This window comes from Talpa europaea (genome assembly GCF_964194135.1).
Source record: "Talpa europaea genome assembly, chromosome: 11".
Taxonomy (NCBI): Eukaryota; Metazoa; Chordata; class Mammalia; order Eulipotyphla; family Talpidae; genus Talpa; species Talpa europaea.
Genome location: NC_140078.1, coordinates 17,654,757 through 17,662,531, shown reverse-complemented (window position 1 = coordinate 17,662,531; position 7,775 = coordinate 17,654,757).

Genomic DNA, 7,775 nt, shown 5'->3' with positions numbered 1-7,775 from the left:
GTAATATGAATAAAATAAATCAAAAAACATGCTGAAACTGGTAATGACCCTAATCCTATTCTGCAAAGTAGTTTGTTACTTTCTCATGGAAAGTTTCGCTGCTTTTAAAATAGCCTGGAAGGGAAAAAGGGCATTAAGGATAGACCCTCAGCATAACTATTATCTATACATTCTTCAAAAGGTATTGACAACAGTGCTTTCCTTTCAGCAGCTTTCTACAGCTCAAGCACAGTGCTAAAAGGTTCTAGAATGGTAGAAAAGCTGAGTATAAATTGTTAGTCTCTAATATTTGATGAAACCAGCAAGGGAAGAGAATTGTTCTCATACATCAAAGTCCAATGTAATTTTATATAAACTCAAGTCATTTGGGGGGGGCGCTTTATAATCAACAGATTCCTTAACACCATTTGAAAGGCATACCTGATTTTATTAAATTTAAAAAAAAGAATCAGTAATGTTCTTGATTTATTCAATACTGGAGCCAGCTTAATAAAAACAGGTAAGAGATAGTAATATACAAACAACTAATGCAAAAAAGAAATTGTAAAATTTTAGAAATGCAATTTCTAAAAAAATCAGTAAGTAATGTCTCCTTTATGATTCTTTCCTGACCATTCAAATGTAATTCTCAGTTCTGTGAAATTCCTACAGCATCCCCCCACATCCCCAACTTCTCCTATAGCATTTAACTGAAAATGTATTCAGTCTCCAGATCTCATAAGCTGAGATGAACACATCACCTGTGCATTTTTCTATCCAAGATTATTTAACCTTACTCTAATTACAAAATCAGAAAATGAGAAAATTTCTGTTAAAAAACAATACTGGGGCCTCCCCAGTGATGCAGCGGTTGAGCGCTGGGTTGCGAAGATGCCCGCAGCCTCTGCAGTGCCAGTTCAATCCCTGGCTGCTCCCTGGCCACCGGAGGCGGGTCCCACATGGCACGCAGACCTCTCCTGCCACCAGCTGCTCCCCTCAGCAGTGTACTTCGGTCCTTCTGCTCCCCGCTCTGGCTCCGTGAATTCTCTCACCCTCCCACGCTTCTGACTGTACCCAGTGCTTGTATAAATAAATAAATCTTTAAAAAAAATAAATAAAAAACAATACTATTATATCAACTAAGAATACTGGAATTTAGATGGTAGGTTAGGTGTATGCATGAGTATATGTGCACATGACAGTGCAAATGGGAGTAAAACATTACAAATAGGCAAATCTAGGTGAAGGGAATACAGATGTTCTTTTATAATTTTTTTGTTGAAACATCTATTTTTGAAAACTGTGGTAAAATAGCCACAAAATTTACCAATTTAACCATATGGCATTCAATACATAAACACTCTTGTGCAACCATCCCCACACCATCTATCTCTAGAAATTTTCCACCATCCCAAATCAAAACTTCGTATGCATTAAATACTCCCTTCCCCCTTCCAGCTCTCTCCTCCCTATTCTATTTTTTTGGTCCTTGTGAGTTTGAATTTTCTGGATACCTCATATAAGCTGCATCATATTATATCTGTCCTTTAATGCTTTGCCAGTTTCCCATGTGTTCAAAGTTCATCCATGTTGTGCTTTGTGCTTTTGCAGAACTTGCTTCCGTTTTAAGGCTAATATTCCATGTATGCAAAGTTATGCATCACTTAACATTTCAATCAACCACAGACCACATATATGACAGTGGTCCCAACAGGATATTCCATAGGTTTGTAAGTCACACTAGCTCAGTTTGTGTGATTACCCTAAGATATTCAAATAATAAAGAAACTGCCTAACAAGGCATTTCTCAGAGTGTACCTGGTTGTTCAGATACACTTGTTAGGCGGAATATTCCACATTTTATCCAGTGCTTCAGGGATGGGCATTTGAGTTGCTTCCACCATTAACACTACTGTGAATGATACCATGACCACTGTACAATTATTGTTTAGAATTCCTGCTTTCAATTCTTCTGTATATATACCCAGAAATGGAATTGTTGGTCCATATGGTTAATTTCTTGGGAAAGATTTATTTATGTATGCATACAAGAACTGGGTTACAAGCCAGAGGTGTGTGTTGGGGGTGAGAGGATTCACCAGAGACAGAGTGGGGAACAGAACAGGCAGACTGACTGAAATACATTGCTGAGGGGAACAGCGGGCAAGGCAGGAGAGGTCTGTTGCACCATGTGGGTAGCTCCCTGGCTGGGAATTGAACTCATGCTGCAGTGGCTGGGGATAGCTTCATAGGTTGTGTCTTAACCCCTTGCGCCACCAGGGAGGCCTGTTTAATTTTTTGAAGCACCACCATACTATTCCACAGTGCCTAGGTTATTTTATATTCCCATCAGCAATGCATGAACGTTCTAATTTTTTGTCAGCATTTATTTTCTTTCTATGTGTATTTTTAATAGTCTAGTCCTAATATGTAAAGAGATACATCTCATTGTGTTTTTGATTTGCATTTCCCTAATGATTAATAATACTGAGCTTTCATCATTTTTGCCTTTTTTTTTTAATAGGTTTTTTGATTTTGGGGAGTTTCTACATAATCTAGATTTAATCCCTTATCAGATACACATGATTTGCAAATATTTTTTCCTGCTCTGTAGGTTGGCTTTTCATTCTTTTGATAGTATCCTCTGATGTATGAAACTTTTAGTTTTGATGAAGTCCAATTTATCTATTTTGTCGTTTGTTGACCAGGCTCTTGGTGCCACAACTATGTTTGTTTTTTGGCCTCATATGTAAATTTGAAGTTACTTCTAAATATAAAAACTGTAAAGCAACCGGTATAAGAAAACTGAGGCCCAGAAAGAGGAAAATGTACCCACATCATATGTTTCTGCAGAGTAGAACCAGAAAACAAACCTCTAATTATTGTGATACAGATCTTTTTAGCCATGTAATCATAAACTAATTAACAACATCTAGAAGTATTCATGTGCCAGGCATGTACATTTACTATGTATTTTAGGTGGGCTACTTCTTTTAATTCTCACCACACAAGGATATGTGTGGGATTACTCTCTATGAAGAAACTGAAGGGTTAACTAACTTACCAAAGAACTTAACAGCTAGAAGGAGTCAACATTCAACCAAACTATAAAATAGGGATAATTCTATTTATTTCATGTTTGTGATAAAGATTCAATGTAAAAACTATAGTGTTTAGAACTCTGCCTATTTGAGAGCTCTAAGAGATTTATTACAAGTTGTACATTTTCCCAGTACCATAGTTAAACTGGAGCTTATTTACCATAACCAAAGAAGGTTTAAGTCAGAATAGCATCTCTTTATACTCATGGTTTCAGGAGTTGAAGGCTTTCAGAGAAAAGCAAGAGACTAAGATGGATGTTGATGCTGTACTCCTTAAGTATGACAAGCACAACCAGTGATTCTCCCTAACCCTAAACATGAGATCACAAGATCCATAGGTCTACTTATGAATTCTCCCAGCCACAAAGTCCTTAAAACTTGTCCCTATTCCAATCAAAATTTTATGGTGTCCCATGAATATAAAATTTAAATGACCAGAAAAATAAAATTATTCAAACACTTATGAAATAATGAAACAAAACTGTCACTAAAATTATTTTCAAATATTTATTTGCTTTTATAAAATAATCTGGGCAGTACTAATGTAACTTATCTTTACCTAATATTAAGTAAAGTCAGAAACCAGAAAGCTGCCATCGTTATCGTGACTTCTCTATTTTCAAAGAAACAAGGACACTTATTATTGCAGAATTGCTGACTTTTTGTGACTCCTATGTCTGTACTAACAGCAAAAGATGCTAGGAAGATGGACAAATGTGTGTATGTGCACAACTGTAACAGTAAAGATAATGGCAGGAAACCAGGAGAAACATTGTCCCTAAAAATCTGTAACTTTAAGACACTGAACTTTAAAATTTTTAGTTTCTTCTCTGAGAAAAGTATTTTTTCCCTTTAGTTTCTGTATTCTTTTATAGGCATCGTATTATTTTGGTTGATAATTTATAGCTATAAAATAACTTTTTATCTGTAGATTTCAAAGTCCTCTCCCTATCAGTACAACCAACACAAATTCAGTAATGCAGACTAAATACAACAGGGTGATGAAATAGCGGTGGAGTTCTGGATTCAAATCCCTCATTAACTACAGGTCCTTTATTGGATTTTATCCAGCTTTGGTTTGTCACTTATAAAACCTGCCTAACAGCACCTGCAGACTGAAGGGAAGATCAAATGAGATGATCTTAAAGAAAGGGCTCAGAAACACCAAACCTAAGTAAATTATTAAATGATGACTATGCCACAGCTCTTAATGGAAATGACCAGAAATCTATTTTAAAAGGTTGTGGTTTTCATAGTTTTCCTTAAAAAACAAAAACAAAAAACAAAAAATGGAATGGGGACTCCCTGGTGGCACAAGGGGTTAAGTCTTAACACTATGAAGCTATCGAGAGCCTCCACACCACCGAGTTCGATCCTCGGCCAGGGAGTTGACCCACAGGGCATAGTAGACCTCTCCTGTGTCGCCCACTGTTCCCCTCAGCAGTGTATTTCAGTAGATCTACCTGTTCTGCTCCCCACTCTGTGTCTGGTGAATCCTCTCACCTCTCCCACCTCTGGTTTACACCCTAGCTCTTGTATGCATAAACAAATAAAGCTTTAAAAAAAAAAAAAAAAAAAGAGGGGCCTCCCTGATGGTGCAAGGGGTTAAGCACAGCACTGTGAAGCAATCTGCAGCCACTACAGCCTGAGTTTGATCCCTGGCCAGGGAGGTGACCCTCATGGGTGCAGCAGACCTCTCTTGGTTGGCCCGCAGGTCCCCTCAGCAGTGTGTTTTGGCCAATCCGCTTGTTCTGTTCCCCACCGTCTTTGTTGAGTCCTCTCACACCCCCTACACCTCAGTTCTTGTATGCATAAATAAATAAATCTTAAAAACAAAAGAATAAAAAAGGAATGATATTACAAGATGTGAAAGGGGATTTCTCTAAGAAATCCTTTCACATGGAAAATATTTCCCAACTCTCATTTACTAGCCCATGTGTCTATCATCCTTATCACTGACTCTTCCTCTGCACTCTAAGGTCTTAGTATTCTCTGTGAAGAGCAGAACAAAACTAATCACTAATGAAACTCCTGAGATTCCCAAGTAGTTGTCTGACTGACCCCTGCAGCTTTCTGCCTCACCAGCTGGGACCTAATTTATGAACTGGTGGAGTTGCTTCTCCACTGGGAGGACAACTAGCTGTTTTGCAGTAGCCCAAAAAGATGCCTTACTTTACTGTCATGCATACAAAATCTGCTTATACTAAGAGTCATCCGCACAGATTTTAAATGGCACAGATTTTAAATGGTTGGCCTTCATTAATTATAAGGGAGTGTAAAGTAGGGGGTTCTTCAACTGTGGCTGGGAAACTTTAGATAAAATGATGCAAAGAGAAGTGGGGGAAGGAAATAGTTTGGGGATTCGGGGGGGGGGTGTAAGAAGACTGGAAGGAAAGTAAAAAAAAGATAAACATTTTATTCAGAACTAATATTTCATCACACTTTTATAAATGTATGTATAGTCACATGTACTCTAACAGGAATGAAGAGCAAGAACAGCCTACATTTCTTAATTATTGGTTTGGTCTTTTATATGTTCTGTCCTTGTTTCATCCCTTAAAAATATGAGCATCTACTTACTGTAAAAAATTACTGTGTTAATAAGGCTTGGGAATATAATAATGAAAAAGGGAGAAAGCAGGTAAGACAAATATACCATTAAAACTTTTTTTTAATAAACGATTTATTTATTTATGCATACAAGAACTGGGGTGCAGAAAAGAGGTGCGAAGGTGAGAGGAAACACCAAAGACAGAGTGGGGAGCAGAACAGGCAGATCTATTGAAATACACTGTTGAGGGGAGCAGTGGGCGAGACAGGAGAGGTCTGCTGTGCCATGTGATTCAGCATTCTGGCTGGGGATCAAACTCACGCTGTTGTGGCTGGAGATAGCTTGATAGCACTGACTTTAATTCCTGAGCCACCAGGGAGGCCCTACACCATTAAAGTTTTAATCTGTTAAGAATAATGGAAATTCATTGAAGAGTTTTAAACAGAAAAATGGCTCATGGGCAGTTTTAAAAAGCTTATTAAAACTGAATGTGGGATAAGCAGAGAGTAGATTTAGGGAGACAAAAGGCTGTTTTAACAGTAACCGATCCTGAGAGTAGTGATGAGATGAGAGAATGAAACCTGAGAGATGATGAAACCCTGACATATGGTAGCAACAATGGAGATAAGTGGACTAATGTGAGGAACAAAATTTATGGTGCAGAATCAGTAACTCTGGAAAATGGGTTAAGCAATAGGAGGTGACTTTGAAGATTTCTGGCTAGATTGTTGATGCCACTCATGAAGATAGAAAACATTCTTCAAGAGAGTACACAGGAATTACACTAAAATAGCTTTGCAACATTTAAAAGATAAGCGAATAAGCGATGAGATAGTACAGGTCTGCAGTTAACAAAGCCCCTAAGTTTTAAACCTCTAATCCTTTAGCAATTCTATGAGGTAGATGTTTCTTTCTAAAATATCCAACAGAGATGGAGTTGAGATTCAAAGTCAAGTCACTAGTCTTCCAAGATTCAACTCTACTTATTGCTACAGAACTCGTCACTTTGTACCCTCATATATAGTGGTCTTCAAACTTTAAGTTCCTTATCAATAGACCCTCAGTTCCCCAAAGTCAAAATCTGTCTGATTTATTTTACTTTCAGTATCCAGCTCAAGGTTTTGCGTTCTGTAGGATGCTCAGCAAATATTATTTAATCAGGGTCTCCATTTTCAGACAAACCAACCCAAAAAACAACAACCCCCCCACCCCGGATTAACCATAGTAAGTGGACAAGATTTCAGTACTCCAAAATGAACAAAGATTTCTAGAGTAAAGAATGTGTAACGTGTTCATATTGCACTGACTGCATGATTTAGGACTATTTGTTTAGAGGAAAAGCAGCTGTGTGAAGAAAACACCTCTTAATCACTGCTTCAGAGAATAAACTTTTTCTTAGCAAGCAGGCAGCATACATTGGTAAGAAATATACAGAATTTGTGGAACTTACGAGCGCGCCTAACTATGTATATGTCCATGACTTGTAGAAACAAGATAAAATTTAATCATACAAACTTGCCTTTTCCATTTACAAAAGTGGCACTACTTAGGCATATGTACACAAAAGGCATTAATACTATTTTAATTTCTTATTTCAAATGTCCACAGATACCCTTAGTTTCCAATTTTCCCTTCCTTTCAAATCAAGAATGGACTGTTCATTCAGTAAGCATTTTATTGAACATTTATCTATGTACCAGGAAATACGTGCCTGACTGCCAAGAAGGGCTTCTTTCTTTAGACCTGGAGAATAAAGTGAAAGTATCTCTGCCCTCTGACAAACAGGCAATTACAAAATCTCAAATGATCAGTGCCTGAAAGAACTAATCATGATGCTCTGCAGTCACTGAAGGGAACTTAAGTCACCCACTAACCCATTATCATTCACTCAACAAATTCTTACGGAATACCTCAAGGTTTGGGGAAAACCTGTCAGGAGAAAAAAATAACATGTAAGCTTAGTTTTGGAGGATGCACAGGACATACAGGTGAAAAACATTGAAATAAGAAATTGTAAAATAATATTTTAAAGAGTGTTGAAGCCTATAATTTTGTACCTTAAAATAACCAAAGTAGGCATACCTTGTTATTCGCTAAGTATCAGCAACTCTTTTATATTATGATTGAGAGAATCACTAGTCTAT